Source organism: Ceratotherium simum, chromosome 36 (assembly GCF_057802395.1).
Source record: "Ceratotherium simum simum isolate JZ-2026a chromosome 36, ASM5780239v1, whole genome shotgun sequence".
In the NCBI taxonomy this organism is placed as follows: domain Eukaryota; kingdom Metazoa; phylum Chordata; class Mammalia; order Perissodactyla; family Rhinocerotidae; genus Ceratotherium; species Ceratotherium simum.
The window spans coordinates 8,640,178-8,660,121 of NC_141935.1; the positions used below are offsets into that span (position 1 = coordinate 8,640,178).

Sequence of the window (19,944 nt, forward strand, 5' to 3'; positions counted from 1 at the left end):
GGCTCAGGTCATCCTTGAGAGACTGAGTTCTGCAGTCTAGAAACCAGAGTTCCAGGGTGTCCTCACACCACAGAAACACAGGCAATAATTTTATATGCTTTGAGCCAATTTTGCCTTCTCTGTAAGTTGGGGCACAGCACTATCTACCTCCCAGGGTGAGTGTGAGGGCCAAACAAGATGATGAATATACCTACTCATCAGGGATTCTTTCAAGAATGGGTCCTTAAACACATGAACGGGCTGTGAGTAGTTGTGGTGGACAGAGCAAAAACTTTGTAACCAAGTAGACTTGAGCTTCAATCCCAGCTCCAGCACTGGCCCTTTAAAATGACCTTGAGGGGCTGGCCTGATGGCGCAAGCAGTTAAGTGCTCGCGCTCTGCTGCGGTGGCCCGGGGTTCACCGGTTCGGATCCCGGGCGCGCACCGACGCACCGCTTGGCAAGCCATGCTGTGGTGGCGGCCCATTAAAGTGGAGGAAGATGGGCACGGATGTTAGCCCAGGGCCAGTCTTCCTCAGCAAAAAAAGAAGAGGACTGGCGGATGTTAGCTCAGGGCTGGTCTCAAAAAAAAAAAAATGACCTTGAGCAGTTACTTCAGACTTCTCTAAACCTGCCTGCTTATCTCTACACAGGCCTACATACAGGGGTGATGTAGATATGGGATATGAAGATACGCGAAGTACCATAGAGCACCAGGCTATTGTATAAGTCATTATAATTCTACAGTAAAGAAATGTATAAAGTGATCTAAACTAGTTCCCGGGCAGAGGCAACGCAAAGAACAAGACTGCAAACCACCTCTTACTCTCTGTGGGTTTGGGACCAGCCAGAAAATTTGGAAGACATTTCCATCTTCCCCACCTCCTGCTGCACCAAATCTTGTGAATTCTGCCTATAAATCTCTCTCATCTCTCTGCCTCCTCATTTCTATTACAGCCACCAGGCACAGACCCCTTTGCTTTCTTGAAAGGCCACTGTAACAGCCTCTCAGCCTCACTCCAGGCCATTCTCCATAGGGTAGCCAGAATGATATTCTAAATAAAAATTCAGACTTGTCGCACCCCTGATTAAATCCCTTCAGAGGCTCCTCATTTAATTTTGGGATAAAATCCAAACCTCTTCATGGGACCTCAGCCAGCTTCCGACGCCTCTCCCACTATTTCCTGAGTGGGCTAAATGCCAAAGATTCTGAACGCACCATCCCTTGCTCTCAAATTTCACATTTCCATTATTCCCTCTGACAGGTACTCTCTCCTCTTCACCTAAGAAAATGTCCCTGCACTCTCAGGTGCAACACCACTTCCTCAGGAAGGCTTCCTCTGACTCTCCACGAGGTTAAAGACCGCTCACCGAATGCTGCCGTTGTTGCCTCTGCTTCTCCTAACACAACCTCCTACAAACTTGACTTAGATAATCTGGTTAATTTTGGTCTTTCTGATAGATAAGTGTGTCCCTTATTATCATTGTGTGTTCTGTGTATTATGCATGTCACTTGACACAAAGAGAAAGAAGAGAATGACATTTCACTCTGACAGATTTTTCATTTTTTCAGTACTTCTAAGGGAAGGAAAACAATTGAAAACTGCTTCTCATTTGTTCCCTTTTCTGAAAAAGCAAAATGGAGAAGGAAAAATTTAATTCTGAGAAGCTTCCTCTTTCCTCCCCACTAACAGTCAAGCCTCACTTTCATTGCTTCCTCACAGAGGTAGCCATGCTGGGCTTTCAGCAAAGATTTTTATATATGAGATCTGTAACTTCTTGAAAGTTGGAAATGAGAAACAAATATGAAAAGATATGTCTCCTGGGCTCAAACTCATACCCACTTGCATCAGCAGCTACTGGGGAAGGAACACTCCATCCCTCCCCGTGATCCCCTGAGCCAAATGAAGACTCTTTCCACCAGCACCTGGAGCAAAGCATTCCCTGGATGGTGCCAGGAGGAGAGAGCCAAGGACTCGAGGCATCCATCTGTGTCACCCAAGCTAAAATCCACCTCTGGAAAATACACACAAACTTGCCCTCAGAGAAATATTAGATGCGCTTCACTGCTCTTTCTGGCTTATCTTACCCTATTTTGTCCTCCTCTCTCCCTAAATGCCATGCTGAAACCCCCTTTCTCTCAGCAGGAAAGCATGCAAGTCAAATGCCATCATGATCACTTGGTGTTTCCCTACAGAGGGAAGGGAGGACACGTTGCATGTGAAAAACTCATCTGTTCCTAATGGAATGGAGGGACTTTCGAAGATCGCAGGAAGCATGCAGTCAGAGGTAATAATGGCACCTAACAAAACCGTGAAAGAGAAGAGCCTGTGCGGGCCCCTCGTTTTGCCTCTGCTCCACGTTCACATTTCTCAGGCTATCCAGGGGCACTCACGCTCTCTGCTACTGAGCCTCGCCCTGGGCCACTAGCGGACGGCCGTCTCTAAGACTTCCCTTATCCAGAAACAACACCATTTCCAACAGTTTATTTTTTTTCTTCATTTTAAAAACCCAAGAATTCAAAAGACATTTAGTCAGAAGTAAAGCACTGATGAGACTAACATAAATGTAATTTCAAAGAAACCTGTTTATTGAAATATTTGCCTCCCATCTCCAACATCTCCTCTGGCCAACTTTCTGAAACGTGGTCTTATGAGAGGAGCCACGTTGTGGTGTTTTTCCTCAACAGTCCTGTTAGGGGAAGAAAGTGATATATATATATATATATTTTTTTTGGTAAGGAAGATTAGCCCTGAGCTAACATCTGTTGCCAATCTTCCTCTTTTTGCTGAGGAAGATTGGCCCTGGACTAACATCTGTGCCCATCTTCCTCCGCTTCATATGGGACGCCATCACGGCAGGGCTTGACAAGCGGTGTGTTGGTCTGCTCCCGGGATCCGAACCTGTGAACTCCAGTCCACCGAAGCAGAGTACGCGGACTTAACCACTATGCCACTGCACAGGCCCCAAGAAAGTGATATTTTCACAATGTCAGTGATGAAAACCTCAGTGAGAAAATTTTGGCAATTTTTCACATTTACTGCAACAGAGAAATAAATCCAAGCTAGATCTCTATCAGCAAGAAAGATGTATTATTTGAAAAATTATGTTAGTACCAAGAACATGAAATTTCTATTTTTGAACTAATAATGTTTATTAGATATGTTTCCCACTGCTCTGTATTATTAATTTATACTTTATTATTTCTTGGGTTACTACGCTTATTATGTTTTTCTTTATGGATTTTTAAGGAGCTGATTATATAGTTTTTCAGTTAATTAGGTCATTTTGTAATACTAGACTATAAAAGGCATTTTTAAAACAATAAAGGAAAACATTCCCTATGTGTGATGACAGTCAAGTAAATCATTCAATGATTTGATTTGTTGGAAAGAACGCCAAGTGTTATTATCAGTGATTTTTCATAGTTGGACAGGTTGCTAAATACAGAAAGAAAGAAAGAAATGTAACCCATGAATCCATTAATGTGCTCTGAGAGGAAATTAGGGTTTCAATTATTCCAATTTGTTTGCTAAAATTTGTAGCAAACACATTTGGGGGTGTCTGCCCCAACCCTGGGCCCTATTCTAGAAAGTTCCCCACCTGTAGGCCTCACTAAAAGTGTGATCTTGGATATCTGAATCTGTATTACAGGACCCCTGTTCTTGTGGCCATGACAGACTGAACAGCTGTGGGCAACTCACTCAAGGAGGTCACAGCCACAAGTTGGACTGAGTCTACTGGTTCTCTCAAGAGAATTTAAATACATTTAAGACAGAGAGAGACACAGAGGATACTTACGGCAGACATATGCATAGTTGAAGGCTGGAATGGTATTCTGGGTCACGTGGCATCTGATGAGTAAGCAGAGAAAGCCAATCAACAAAAAGATACGGAAGATTGGTAAAGACATCAATAGAAAAGCAGAGACTGGAAAACACATCCTTCAAAAGAAAGAGCAAGATGGGAAAAACAGCTTCCCAGCCTCCAGATTCAAGAACGTGGGGTATCCCACATCCCTATGCATTTTCGGGCATAGATATGCTTGATTTTTTGAAGTTTCCCCCTTTTGTCCCCAATAGATATCCTTTTCATTTAAGCTAGAATTTCTCTTGTATGCAAACAAACAATCTTTGGTTAAAACAGCACATGCACACACAAATCCCTGCATTTTAGGGAGGTAAACCTTTGCCTTAATGAAACTGTTTTTTGAAAAATCAATGGTATATAAAGAAAAATTCAAGTTAGATGCAAACTAGTACTTGTAAGCTACAACAATGCCATAAACAGAGTAAAAAATTTTGGAGTCAATTTTCTTTCCTCTCCTTTATCACTTATAGGAGTTAAACATTGCTTAGTGGCTCAGATAATGCAAAGAGGGACTCAATAGCATGAATGTAAACCAGCTCACTGTGTAGGGGGAATAAAAGCTCTGATTTGTTGATTTGATGATTTCTTTTTTTTTTTTTTAAAGATTTTTATTTATTTATTTTTTCCCCCCAAAGCCCCAGTAGATAGTTGTATGTCATAGCTGCACATCCTTCTAGTTGCTGTATGTGGGACGTGGCCTCAGCATGGCCAGAGAAGCAGCGTGTCGGTGCGAGCCCAGGATCCGAACCCGGGTCGCCAGCAGTGGAGCGCGCTCACTTAACCACCAAGCCACGGGGCCGGCCCTGATTTGATGATTTCTGTAGTGTAAAAATTCCCACTGTGCCCAATTTCAAGCCACCAACGTGACATCAGGAAACATGGAGTTGAGGAGAGGTGCTCATCGTCACTCTCAAAGCTCCTGCAAGCCAGCTCTATCACAGCACTGGATGCATTCAGGTCAAGAATATTGCAAGTCAAAATAATTTACTAAAAATTATTGGTTGATTCAATCTGCCTCTTGGAGAAGTTGAGTAACTAGCCCATGGTCACATAGTAAGTGGCAGAGCCTGGATTCCCATCATAGTGGCCTGATTACACAATTGAGTGAGAATACCAAATATACTCAACTAATAAGTCTTCACACCAATATCTTCTATTAGGTAAGCCCCACTGCCCCAAACTTGCAAACTAAGAACAGGCGAAATAAACTAAATATGCCTAGTATTGAGGAGTCAACAGATTTTTATTTTTGTAAGGTCTTAGATCAAAGTCCAAAAACACTGAAGTCTACTGGTTTCAAGGGAATCAAGATACTAAACCTAAATATATCAATTGCTTATCAATTGCTAGTTAATTAACTTAATTTTTATTAAGTATATTTTATACTCCCATCCCTACCATTCCCCTCCATTTCAATAATCTCCTTTCACCCTATATATCTATCACAAAGAATTATTTGGCACACTGAATATATCATGCTCTTTTTTAAAACCACTCTTTTTCAGAAACTATTCCCACACTTCTGATTAAATTTTTACTCATTCTTTAATTCCCAGCCCGATCTCCACTCATCCATGAGTCCTGCTCGAACTCCTCACATGGAGTCCCTAACTATACTCTTGCATTTAAACAGCCCTTTCACAGGTATATTATGGCTATTACCACAGGGGACAGTCATTTCATGTTTACACATCTGACTTGCCATTTAAACCTGAAATCTCAGTGTCTAATGCAGTGCCCAACTGAGAAGGGGTGTTCTACTGATGTTTACTGAATGAATGAATGAATGAATGAAAACATTGATTAAAAAATATTTTGATGCCCTTTCTATAAGGAAAAAAAAGCCAATATTTTTCCAGTATAAATGAATAGGGTGGGATGGATCACTGGAAATCAAAAAGATTTTTTCCTGCTCCAACTAAGTAAACATAGAAAACCAGTTGGATGAACTTCAAGAACTGTATTTTCAGAATCAATTCCACTTACAGCTTCCCCTGTGACACCACTGAGCTCACATTTACAACACTACTGCATAAGCCACAGTCACCTCCAAAGGAAATTTACTAATGGAAAAAAAAATTTTCTGGTGGTCTTGATGCTAAGGAAGGACTAAATTCACTCAATGTCTTAAAATAACACTCAACCAAAGATGTCACCATTTAATAACAGCTGTTCCACAATTAGGCAAACCGATTTTCCTTTAACTTCCTATAAAGGTTTGTGTGTGTTTGTATGTGTGTGTATGGGAGGAGGGGCAGGTTGGGGAGAGAGAGAAGTAAATGAAATGACAAAAAAGTCTTAACGGGAAGTTATTATTGTCTGTGGACCTATTTTCACAGACAGAAAACAACTGAACCTCAGAGAAACTAAATAGCTTGTTCAAGGGGACCCTGAACCTGGATCCTCTTACCACCTCGCAGTGTTTTTACATCTTTACGTGTCGGAGCACCTTCCTGCCTCCTGTTCCTTCATCTTTCACTACTATCCTTAGACAAGCCTAAGTCCTACAAAATGCAGAGTTAGCAGGAAATATCAGAGGATGTGATGATGGATGTGGGGCCACCCCAAAAGGATCTGCTATTCTAGTTACTCAAATTCATTCTTTTTCTTTTTTGTTTTTGTTTGGTGAGGAAGATTTGGCCCTGAGCTAACCTATGTTGCCAATCTTCCTCTTTTTGCTTGAGGAGGATTGTCGCTGAGCTAACATGTGACAGTCTTCCTCTATTTTGTATGTGGGATGCTGCCACACAATGGCTTGATGAGCAGTGTGTAGGTTTGTGCCCAGGATCCGAACCCACACACCCCAGGCCGCCAAAGCGGAGTGTTCGAACTTAACCACTACGCCACCGGGCTGGCCCTCAGATTCATTCTTGACCTTGAGAAAATCAATTTACTCTGGGCGTCAACTGACTAAAACCGAAACAGGAATTATTACTATAACGTCTTTATTTACGAGTTTGATTAAAAGAAAGGAGCACAATATGTAAAATTTTGTCTTTTCGGCCCAAAATGGTTGCTAGGGACTAGAAACATTTCTGATTTAAAGTGGTCAGAGTTTTGAATTAGTGTATAATCTCATGGACAGAATATCCAAAAACAGGATCAATGATCATCGTAGATATAAATAAATGCATTTTTAATTGCTTGTTTATAACTCAATGTATACATCAGAACAAACTAAAGTGAGGCATTTCTAACGGCTTTAATTTATTGGATGTGAAGCTCCACTAGCTCATCTTTCCCTGATCTGAGCAAAAACACAGCCATGTCTCAAAAGTGAGAAATGTGTTCTGTGAAAAAGCAGATATGAAATGTTTTCATTTTTATAAATGACTTGCCTGTACAGTTCTCTATTGTATACTAAATGGCTCCTCTGATTTGAAGAACTTTCAAGCTGAATCTACAAGCCTGCAACATTGCCCAATATAAGCAGTCATTTGACAGTATGAAAAAAGTCATTTCATCTCCTCTCTAATCTTTATGCTTCTTTCTCTGCCCCCTTTCCATTTACAACATAGAATGGACTCTGGACTATCGGTCTTAGCTCTTCTATAATGCAGTACTTCTTCCAAGGCACTTCTGTTTATTACAAACTGAGAGGAAACGAAAACGTGCACCACCAGATGATTAACTGCCTATCAATATATTTAGATCAGTTTAATTTTTCCCACAGAATCCAAAAATATTGAAAATGCCCTCAACGGACGCTCCTAACCTGAATCCCTTAAGGGAAGCAGGAGAAACACCTTCCTATCAATTCTTTCAAATTAGTAAGGCAAAGCCACCCCTAATTCACGCTAATAAAAATGTTGCAAGCAAGTGGGAAGCCAGAAAACTAGAAAACTCAGTTAAGCAAGTTTGATTTTTAAAGCTGTAGAAAATTGGAAGAATTTAGTGGCCTAATAAAATATGCACCATCAGGACTGATGGGTTTAGATCCTTGAAAACGCATTTGGTGATGACACAGATGTGCTTGAGTAACTGTATCTATGCTTTCTCCTAGCTTTGTCAAGGAATTTTTTTATTCCCAAACACTGCTTGGATCAATAGCAGCTCAGTATCGTTCATGATCAGGGCAGAAGCATTCCTTCACTATTCTGGACTCTAAAGCTCATATATCACATGAGAAGGTTGGCTTTAACCCTGTTAATACACAAAAGGATTAAAACAAAATTTTACACTGCAAATTCAGGCTGTCCAACTGCAGCTGGACTCTGACACTATTCATTCAAACATCTCCTCCTTCACTACTTGTCTCCTCCATTTCTATACTCCAAAATTTCTCCATTTCTTTCAAGTCCCCACACACATCCTCTTATTTTTAGTTCAAGACTTCACCTTGAACTTTTTTTTTAAGTAAACAGCCCATCTGACTTGAGATATCTCAATTTCTCATCTATTCATGTAAAACCTTGTCTATATATTTAGCCGTCCTATTTTTCTTCCTCCTACTTCAGAAGAAGTCTCCTTCCTTTCTGGAATTAAACCAGTCTGATCCCAGTCCTTCGCACATTTTTCAGAATCTTGCTTCATCAAGTTATTCCTCGCACTCGATTTTTAAGTTTCTCCCTCAATCTTCTTTCTCTTCTTGACTAGATCAAAGCCCAATTCCCCAGACCCAAGTCCTTCCCATGACCTTGAACTCTTTATTTTTTTAAGTCATTATTTTCTCTCTCTTCAGGTTCATTTCTCACATTCATTCCCATTTTTTATCATATAAGTAGTCACCATTTTTTACTTAAAAATTACAAAATATAAAAAAATAAAGAGAAAAAATCAGATCAATTGATAGCCCACCATCCAGTAATAACCAGTGCTATTATTTAAAGGTATTCACAAACAGATAAGGAAATATAGTTAATAAATAGTGATCATATACTATAAATGTATGTTTCAATGACCAATATTGATGACAAATGACGTTCATGTCAATAAAAGGAAATATCTGTCATCATTAAAATGGGTTTCTTGGGCCGGCTCCGTGGCTTAGCGGTTAAGTGCGCGCGCTCTGATGCTGGCGGCCCGGGTTCGGATCCTGGGCGCGCCCCGAGGCACCACTTCTCCGTCCAACGTGAGGCCGAGTCCCACGTACAGCAACTAGAAGGATGTGAACCTATGACATACAACTATCTACTGGGGCTTTGGGGGGAAAAACAGAATAAATAAAATCTTTAAAAAAAAAAAAAATGGGTTTCTTTTACTTGATTACATGGAGTATTTACAAATCTCTGGTATTGGTTTTTGTTAGGTATCCAATTCTCTTCTATTATAAACAATGCTGCAATAAAGATTTTTTTGCCTGCATCTTTGCGTACTTGTGTGATTATAATCTTAGAGTACATCCTTGAAGAGGAACCATAGGAAACATCTTGAAATAGTATAAGACAAGTGGGTGGAGCCCATTTGCCTCACTATCAACTTGGCTCTTTGTTAAACTATTTATAACAGGGGTTTGGTCACCACTGCTTTAACAAACTCTCCAAATGAACTGTGACATTCAAATATATAATAAATATATATATAATAAAATATATGATATTATATATAATAAATATAAAATAAAACTATCAAATATAGTTTTCATCCTAATTCTCATGACTCTTGAAGTCTACATGATTTGATGAAACCCTCTCCTCCCCTAATAATTTCCATGTACTACTATCTCAATTTTTACCTCTATCATTCTTTTTCTGTTCTGCCCACGTGTCCTCTCCCTTCTCCCACATAAATGTGAGTCCATATTTCTCTCCTCAGATTTATTTCCTCACTTTATCCTCCCTAAACTGATATTCTTGCCCACTCTCAGCTCCAGCTGTCACCTCTCTTTTTCCCAAATCTCTATCTTCAGCCTAGCTTCTTCAAGAATTTCCTGCTGCCTCCTAGATGTATTTACCTTAACATCCCGTTGATTCAAAAAAAAAAAAAAAAAGCAGGTTTAAACTCACTTATGCCCTCTTAACTTGCTCCTCTTTCTGGATTTCCTAGTGCTGGTGGTATCTCCATTAGTTTCATAAGTCAGGAATTGCAGCTTGAGTTTAAAAATTTCCCACCCCTCTCCCAAAAAAACGATCACCAAGCACTATTGGTTTTGCCAGAGCATCTTTTCCCTTGATCCCCTGCTGTGCGTGATGATATCCACCTCTTGTGCTTCTTTTGACGCACCTTTATGGGTGGGAGGGACATCAAGGACCCTGTTTTCCTCATCAGTAAACTTGCATCTCAAGCTTACATAAGACCAACTGAATTCAGCTATGGTAAGGTTGTTCCTCTGAGTCTCTCCTCTCGGTACTCACTCTCCTCGGTTCTCCCCAGGCTGGTGAAAAAGCATCGCCGGAGCCCAATAAAAGGATCACGGAAAATCTGAGATCCCAAGATCCTCTGAATTCTCAGCTCCTACATCAGGAAAATAGGAGGAACGCTAACAAGGCTGTGTGAACTCCCGGGGAGCAATTTTGTTCTAGCGTGTTCTCCGTTTTGATTTTGATTTTTGTCTTTCTGCCAAAGTCAAAAAAAGAAGAGAGGCCCCTCTGTCTGAGGAGAGAAAGCAGCAGCAGCGCTGACGCTCGTGACAGCACTGGCACCAACACGAGGGAAGGCAGCTGGCAGGAGGGGTGGGGAACGTGACAGCACTGGAAAATGTCGCCACAGCCCCGGTGGAAGCGGCAGCGCTGGTACAGGCGGCAGTACTGTCGGCAAGGCAGCAGTGTGAAATGTGCAGGAGGCTACAAAGACACCGGCAGTGGCCTCGGCAAAGGCAGAGGCGGTGGCGGCGAGAGCAGCACAAGGAAACTCTATGCAATGACAACGTCTGTACTAGAGCACCAAGTCCCACCACCCCAGAATTACAGATTCTTCTGTGTCACAATCCACCCCCTTTAGGGCTTCCCTAAGACATAGGCGGCACGCTTTCCTAGCCCCAGATAGCACACAAGAACAGCAAACAAGAGGACAAAAGCAGGCTGAGATTCGAGAACGCTAGAACTGGCCCATGATTTCCCGGGCATATAGTGAAATTTCTTCAAAAGTAGAAGTCAATTAAGATGTTGAAATGAAAAGCAACACTTAACATGAGATCGACATGGCATGCTCCCATTACAATGCAGACATTGAGTTTTAACTGTTTGAATCTACAGGAAGGCAGGCTTGAGATGGGCCAATATCCGCTATTCTTTCCACTCAACTGACTGGAAGCAAGAATATTTGATAGGCTCCCGTTTTCTGAAAATAGCGTATTCTTCATAAATCCTTTAATAAATATTCAAGAGATGGAGTTCATTGACAATCCCTCCCAGATGTGAAGCTAATTAGCTGCTGATACCTAAGCTTAGCATTTAGCTCTCTTGTACCAAAAAGGATTCTTTTAAAGGTGTTTATTTTGAACGTAAAAGATAAATTGGAGAGAAGTATGGATTAAGACCTCAAAATTGTCCTCTCAAAGGGTTCTCTTCTTTTTTTATCAAAAGACAAAGGAGATAAATAGGAAAATCAAACCATTTGGGGGGTGAGGGAAGGAGTCCTCGAGGAGTCAAGTATTTCTCACTGATTTTTAATGCTGTCAGCATTTTAAGCACTAATTTTCCCCCCAAAGATTTTAAATAAGCTCATCAAAAACCTAGAAGTCTAAGAACTTTAATAACTTAGAGAAAAGATTACTTTTCCAAAAGAAGGATTTCAACCCACTCACTCAGCTTTATTTCCCTACTGTGTATTATTTCAACACAAAATGTGGTCTCTTTGGGCACTAGACGATGGCTGCAGATCTGCATTGTTATTTGCACTTAATCCCCAAAATAAACTCCTTAAGAAATTGCTGCAGAACGTCAAGATAGTACCGTAGTGAAAAAAGCCATTCATGTTGAGTACGATTTGTTTCATAACCATCCTGCAGTTAAAATAACAGATAACTTTGTTCATCAATTGCCACTGCGGCCTCTTCCACTCCTTTCTGAAGGCAACATCAACTGGGAGCAAGAGAACATGTGCTCTGCCTTAATGTACATGTGTTCTCCTTTTATTTCAGGGTGAAATTTGGAAAACAGTTTGTTTTCATTTTAGTCTTCTCATTGGAGAAGAGTTCTTATTAAAGACCCTGAATTGAACACCACACAGATGAAAAACCCTCTGAAAATTCAAGCAATGAGGATTCTGTTCAAGGAACTGAGACACCAGTACTTCTCCAACAGGCTCGAAGTCAGTGAGAGGTTGTAAGCCTTACCACAGCCCACCCAGGGCTTTTTCTTTATACCAAGGAAACCCATTCGTTACCTCTCTTATGATTCTACACACCCCATGATCTCCAATGTATGTCTTATACAAGAACTTCAGTTATCAACTCTAATCAATGCGACTAGATAAAAGGTTGAAAGATCAAAAACAAAACATCAGAACTCTTTGGTCTATAGAAAATAACCAGTTAACTGATTTTTTTCCCATTACCAATCACTTAGAGCCATATAGCAATAGCTTCAGAAAGCTCATCAGTCCCCTCAAAAAATAAAAGAAATTGGGGCCGGCCCAATGGCGTGGTGATTAAGTTCAGTGTGCTGCACTATGGCGGCCCATCTTCACGGGTTCGGATCCCGGGCGTGGACCTACACCACTCATCAGCCATGCTGTGGTGGCGACCCACATACAAAATAGAGGAAGATGGGCACAGATGTTACCTCAAGGCCAATCTTCCTCACCAAAAAAAATTAAAAATAAACAGAAATTCACATACACACACACTCCAAACGCTCCTAGGTCTTTGCAACTCAACGTCAAAGTGTGTATCATTTTATCTCAAAGGAGTTATGCTTTAATGGGGCAGTTCTCCCTCTGAATGCTCAGCTGCAGAATGGCACTGGAAGTGTACAAATCTCCTGGCAGCAACCAGAATCTTCTCATATTAGTGAGGGTTTTCTAGAAGCCAGTGAAAATAGGTTTATAAGAATTTTACTTTTGCTAAATATTTTATCCTGTTTCCTTTCTTTAGATAATTGAGAACAAGTCTCTTACCAGCAAATTGATGGACTAGAGTAAAATGTAAAAGAAAGCTAAGTACATCTCCTGCTATCAAGTCCCTCCTCTGTAATGCTTTTGTTTAATTTATAAGAGTTTGGGGTCCTGTGTGACTTACTGCAACACAGACCTACCAAAACAAATTTGAGAATTTTTACAGTGCACTCAGTGGAAAGTAAAGATTTTTATTCTCCTACCTCGAACTGGCATTAAGAATTAATGATGCACAATTTGTTGGATGATTTACATTCTCACTCATTGTTAGTCTTCATTTAATAACATGATGCTGCTGCGCCCGTCCTCTTACACCCAACCCTGTCTTCCTAAATGCTGCAGGGGATGCCACATCTGCTCGAATGTGGGAAATACAGGATATACATATATATATCTCCAGGAGGACAAAAAAGGACAAAAGACAGAGAACAATAGGCAAAAGGCAGAGGAAAAGAAGAGCTTCAGACTGGATATTGAACTCTGATGACAACCTCAGGGAAACTCATGATTTTTATTATGATCATAATTCATAGATTTTTAAATAATTCAAATTATTCTTTTCTCCCTGCTTGGCCTCATTCTCTTGGAGCCTTATATTGTTGGAGACTGCAAATCACACTTCTTTAGACTTGAATGTTAGTATAATTATTAAAAAAAGAATGCTAAAACAAAATTATGTTTTTTAATAAACATACATCCAAATGGTTGTTTATTTCTTCAAATTGGTCATCTAGGGGAGACACTAGGTTTATTGTAAGAAAGCAAGCAGTATTCAAATTCTTTAAAATCACCTATTGGCATTGCCTTCAAAGTATATAGCACATTCTCTTTAATATCCTCGGTAGGAGCAAATTTTCATCTTTTGAAGTTATCCTGTGAATAAATTTGGAGACCCTGTTGGATGATAATATTTGGAGTCTTTTATAAGATTCAATTTAGATCTATGTAAGAAATTACATATTTAGCTATTTTTGGAACATGCACTATGTGAAAGACCGGATATACAAACAAGAATGATGAAGAGTCCTGTGCCGGAATAGCCTGTTGTCTGGCGAGAGAGAACATACAAATAGATCATTTCAACATTACGCGTACGGCGCTGCACACTTCTGGAACCCACAGGGCTACCTGGCTCCATGTGAAGTCAGGAGCCTCCAGGTGAAGGTTTCCTGGGGATGAAGATACTTAAACTGAGACTTAAAGGATGAATAGGAATTAGATAGAAGAAAAAGGGCAAAAAGGACATTCCAAGCAGAAAAAATTGTGTGATTAAAGGCAGCTTGATAGGTGGTGAAAACCGTTTCAGAAGCAATATAGCATGAAATCCAAAGATTGGTGAGGATAGGCAGAGTAGAAAAGACCAGAGAAATAAGCAGGGTTGAGTCATTGTGCGTTTATAGTTTGTTTCTCTCTTTTTTTTTTTTTTTTTTTGCAGGGAAAGATTTACCCTGAGCTAACATCTGTTGCCAATCTTCCTTTTTTTTTTTCTCCCCAAAGCCCCAGCACATGGTTGTATATCCTAGCTGTAGGTCTTTCTAGTTTTTTATGTGAGTGGCCACCACACCATGGCAACTGACAGACGAGTGGTGTGGTTCCGCGACAGGGAACTGAACCCAGGCCACCAAAGCGGTGAGAGTGCCAAACTTTAACCACTAAGCCATTGAGGCTGGCTCGGGTTTTTTTTTTTTTTTTTTTTTTTTACATCTCTTTCTAAGGAGGTGTTTCCAAAGGTTAGCCAGGGAATAATAAGGTCAGAATTGCATTTTGAATAGCTCACTCTGAAATGATCATTCCCTTGTATCTGGGTTCTAGGAAGAATAGCACTGACAAGTAATGAGAACAATGACAGTGAGACCAAATAGGAGTGGATAAGTTAAAAAGCACTAGGATATAAAACCAGCAGGATATAACCAAAGATTTTATTTGTTGTGAGGAGGAAAGAGAAGAACTTCCAGGTTTTTGTCGTGGGACTAACTGGGAGCCAGGCACACTTGGTGGGGTGGTGGAGAGAGACTGAAAAGGGAGTTCTGAGGGACATATTTGAGCACTCAAAGCAAAGAGAAACCGCCACCACTCAGAAAGAGGTAAGCTGTCCAGGAAAAACACAGAGCCACCATTCCTCAGAGCACCTACTGAGAAATAGAAATACGGGACACGAATATTGGAGCAGAAGCTAATAGAGAATGAGGTTAAGAAAATAATATGAACTGGACCAGAATAAAGACATCTACCTGAGACATTTGCCAAAAGTGTCACCAATTCCCCGGTGAAGAAATATCGGATATTAACACCCGAAACATGTTGGGCATCATTTCAAGTTTGCTCATTTCATATGTGTGCATGCATGTGTGTGCCCATGCTGCCGTCAAGTATATGGTGTATGATTTAACATTCTCAAGTCATATTATGTTGTCTTTACACAGTTATAAAATAACGTCTTTTCATATTGGTATATATAGATAACACAATAAACCCCAAAACAAAATTATGAGATTCTGGCGGCCAAAGAGGCAAACCAGGTGAGTGTCCTCACTCTCAGATGATCAGCCCAGGTTGCACACACTGCAGAGCACTGGCTGAAGGAGTGACACGCCTGCTCAAGAGGCCCACAGATTGCAATAGTACTCACCAAACGCCTGAAGAAGAAAGAACAGAGTACAAAAATGGAGATCTAGTTACAACATCTCAATTATAAGCACTTACTCCTCCTCATTATTTTCTGTTGTTGTTGTTAGCTGTTAGTCATTGATTCTGGTTTAGTCATTACTTAATCATTTTTAACGAGACTTTTGCACAAAAACACATCCAAAGCCCTTTACTGGAATAGCTTCTATCTCATAGGTATTAAGGAGCCAAAATAACTTCTACCTAAACATAAATTTTCTAAAATCTACATGTTTTAAAGTTACTTAACATTTTCATACATGCTATGACAGTCACGTTATCAAACCACTTCGGATATCACCTAGGCGTAGATTTTATAATTACATCATAAGCAAAATGCTTTCAAGAAATTCAGGAACAAAAGGTGCAATGGTGATACAGTTTGATTGTTAGATTGAGAAACATTTAATGTGAAGTTTTGCAAGTTGATGTCAGCTCACCTCTATTGCTCACCTAAGGAAACTGCAATATAAAAAACTTGAGAAGCTAACTGGCAAGAAGAAAATACACACACGTGCATGCACACACACAACTGAAAGTTTAGAAGCAAATTTTCAGTTTAACCAAGAAAACAAAATCTTATCAGAAACAAGGAGGGCAACAGAGGACATAGATAAGCAGCACATTTCAGCACACCGCCCCGAGAAAATTCATTGCCAATAGACTCTCTCCAAAAGACCTCACAGGTTGAAGGCAGACCTGGAACATAAACCTCATACACGGGGTCTAAGATGCAGTCAGGAATGAAGAGAAAAGGAATTAGTAAATGTGTGGATAAATCTATATAACAAAATCGTCTGGATAACGCAATAGCAGCAATGCCCAATGAGTGGGGTTAAGAGAAAAACAAAATTGAAATATAATAAACCAAAATAGGATATACACCAGGAGCAGAGAGATCAGAATTAAAGTGTTATGTAGGCCTTTTATTTGGAGGGATAAGGATAAAAATATTGATTAAAGTTTGACTTTAATAAGCTAAGTGTACTGATTTCTGCAGTAAATATAAGAATAGAAAAAGAGTAGACAAATGACTACTACTGAATGGGGAGAAATAGAATGAGACAAGAATAATGTAAACATGGTAAAAAAAAAAAAAAGAAGTGGAAAATAAAGGACAAATAGAATAAACTGCTGGAATGGAAAAAGACTAGAAATGTTAACCAAAAAAGCTGATTTATCTGTGTGACTAGCAGACAAAATATACTTTAAATACTCATTACTAGATGCAAAAGATGCTTGTATAACGATAATTGTTCAGATGATCAGGAAGATATAACAATTCTAAACATATCTGTACCTAAGAACATATTATGAAATACAGAAAGCAAAAGTTGACAGAACCGTTACAAAAAATATAGACAAATTATCCTTTATAATGACAGATTTAAACACATACCACTCAGCAATGATAAATCAAACAAAAAAAGGCAAGAAAGATATAAAACAATTGATCAACTTAATTTTAAGGTTGATGAACTTTATAAAAATACATATATACATATATGTGTATAGGTATGTATATACACACAGCTATATATGTATATATCAACGTAACCAAAAATGAAAGAACATTTTTCAATAAAATACACTTTCAAACATATGTAACCTATTGTCAAAAATATTTGACATAGTCAATTAAAAAGCAAGTCAATATATTACATTAAAAGTAATATGCTGATCACATTCTCTGACATCAAGGCAATTTTGTGAGAAATCAATATCAAAAACTTAATACATATGTTTACAAATTGAAAAATTCACTTCTAACTTATAAGTCAAAGAAAAATTTATAAGGATAGCACTATGGAGTCAATTGTGTCCCCCCAAAATGCATAGGTTGAAGCCCTAACTCCCCAATGTGGTGGTGTTTGTAGACGGGGCCTTTGGGAGGTAACTGGGTTTACATGAGGTCATGAGGGTGGGTCCCTCCTAATGGGATTAGTGCCCTTATAAGAAGAGCCATCAGAGAGCTTGCTTGTTCTCTGCCAGGTGAAAATACAGCAAGAAAGCTACTGTATCCAAGTAGGAAGAGAGTCCTCACCATAAACCAACTACACTGACACCCTGATCTCAGACTTCCAGCTCAAGAACTGTGAGAAAATAAATTTTTGTTGTTAAAGCCACCCAGTCTATGGTATTTTGTTATGGCAGCTTAAGCAAACTAAGATAGGTATTTAGAAAACATTTAGAACAGAATGATAAAATTCTACATATCAAAACATTTGGGATGTAGCTAAGGCAGTATTCAGAGAAATTTATACTCTTAAATGTTTATATACCATAATTTAAAAGACTGAATTAACGAGCTAAGCATTCAAATCAAGAACTGAGAACAAGATCATGGAATCTTTAGGAAAAAAAAGAAAGTACAAATAAACAGTATTAGAAATAAAAAGGGGACATCCAGCGGGCTTGACCACAACTCATTGGTTTTTCTGTTCCCAACTTTAATTAGTACCTTCATCATACTTTCCTTAATTATCCCACTCGAGTGAACCATCTGTTTCCTGTCAAGACTATGAATGACAAGGTGTTTTAATGCAATAGCTTTTCTTTCCATGAGCCTTCCTCTGCCATAGGACTAAAGGTCTAATTGAGTCTCAGAATGTCCAGGACCCGTCCTGTTCTGAATTAAATTCCATAATTGAAATAATTAATTCCCAAAGCATAGAGCTTTTAAGGAAATATTTTAGCACAGAAGTTATGGCATGTGATTAATATGAGATATAATGTATTATTGGGAAAAAATGGGTCTAAAAATGTATTTGGACTGTGACATACTGAAGAACTAAACTGACTTCTATGAGCTTCCTTCCCACCACAAGCACCTAGCTAGTAACGCTAATTAAAATATTACATTAAAATAAAATAACTTATTTTGAAAGAAAGGCAGGCAAATTCTCAGGTGTCAAAACAAAAACTCAGAAGGCAAAGACAGAGCAGATATTGCAAGGTTCCACAGGGAAACTGGACCAGTAAATAGACCTTGTAAACTGGGAAGTTGGGACTTTAAAAACCATGTAAAGACAGAAGTGGCCTCGGGTTACACAAAGTTAGAGGACCTAGAACCAATCTCCACTATGAGGCCAAGAAATTGAAAGGTAGCTCAGCTCATGAAATAAGGGTGAAGAACCCTGGACCACTGGCGTGAGGAAGCTTTCTATTCACCCAGGAATACAGCGGGGGAACAAAGTCACTTTTCTATAAAAGAGTCATAGTTGAAAGCAGATTTCTCATCAACAACAATAGTTTTCCAGAAGACAATGAAATAATATCTTCAACAAATGCCTGTTTAGATAGATTTCTACACCCAGCTAAATTATTATTCAAGAATAAGATCATAAGAAAGAATGTTTAGGAAAAGACTGAGAACTTACCAGCCACTAATAGCTTCTGAAAGAAACAATACAGGATGCACTGCCATATGAAGGAAATTGAAGCTAGAAGAAGGAAGTAGGATGCAGAAGGCAATGGAACACTAGGAAATAGGTAAACTTGTTGATAAAACTATATAAATGTGAACAGTATAAAAATGAGGAACAATTTGAGATTTAAAAATAAGGTAGAATTAAAATACTCAAAAAAAAGTAGAAGGAAAGATGGGGAGGAAGTCTGGAATTTAAGTATTCTAAAAGTCCTTGAACTGCTGAGATGAGAGGGGAGATAGTGATCTATGGTATACTTTGTTAAGTCAAGGAGGCAGGTTTAAACTTTAAGGATGAACACCAAATGCAAAAGAAATAACTTCCAAACCACTCAAATAGATTAGGGAAACAAAGACTATGGAAAACAGTTACTCCACTAGAAACCAGGAAAGGATTTTTTGGAGGAAAAAAAAAGTAGCATCAGCAAAGAAAAAAAGAATGGCAAAGAGGTGATACAACGGAATATTGAAATATATCTGTAAACACACTAAATTTAAATAGATGAAATTTCTGTTTGAGTGACACAGATGTTCTTGCTAGAAAATAAACAATCCATTCATACAATATATAGGTAAGAAACACATCTAAGAAATAATGGTCCAAAAAATGTTGTAAGTTAAGAGGTGGAAAAAGAGATACATATATCTGTCTACCACATAGTCTCTGTGTGTCTAACAGGACATATAAGACACAGTCTCAAGACACACAAAGCATGAATTTATAGAATTGTGAGAAAATCTGATAATTCCACAATCGTGGGAGACTTTAGCCTTTCCTTCTCAGACTAACAAATTAAGCAGACAAAAAAAAAATCAATAAGAATATAGATGATTTGAACAGCAAAATTCACAAGTTGGATCATTTGGACATTTTGTATTTGTGTGTGTGTACCCATATTGAACAAATAGAGAATATGCCTTGTCTTCAGGAAACATGGAATGTTTACAAAATTTGATCATGGACTTGACCAGAACATCTCCACAAAATACATGCAATCATGCAGTAACATA

At 39.0% G+C, this 19,944-nt stretch overlaps 1 long non-coding RNA gene across 2 annotated transcripts in view; it reads right to left on the minus strand.

Moving 5' to 3' along the window:
* Window positions 1-2,384: 2,384 nt before the first annotated feature.
* Window positions 2,385-19,944, minus strand: part of LOC147912344 (uncharacterized) — a 170,723-nt gene continuing 153,163 nt past the window's right edge. For both annotated transcript variants that reach the window (XR_015550013.1, XR_015550014.1), the window contains 2 exons: window positions 3,780-3,832; window positions 2,385-2,669 (listed from right to left, as the gene is read on the minus strand). This is a non-coding gene — a long non-coding RNA (uncharacterized LOC147912344). The remainder of the gene's footprint in view (window positions 2,670-3,779; window positions 3,833-19,944) is intronic.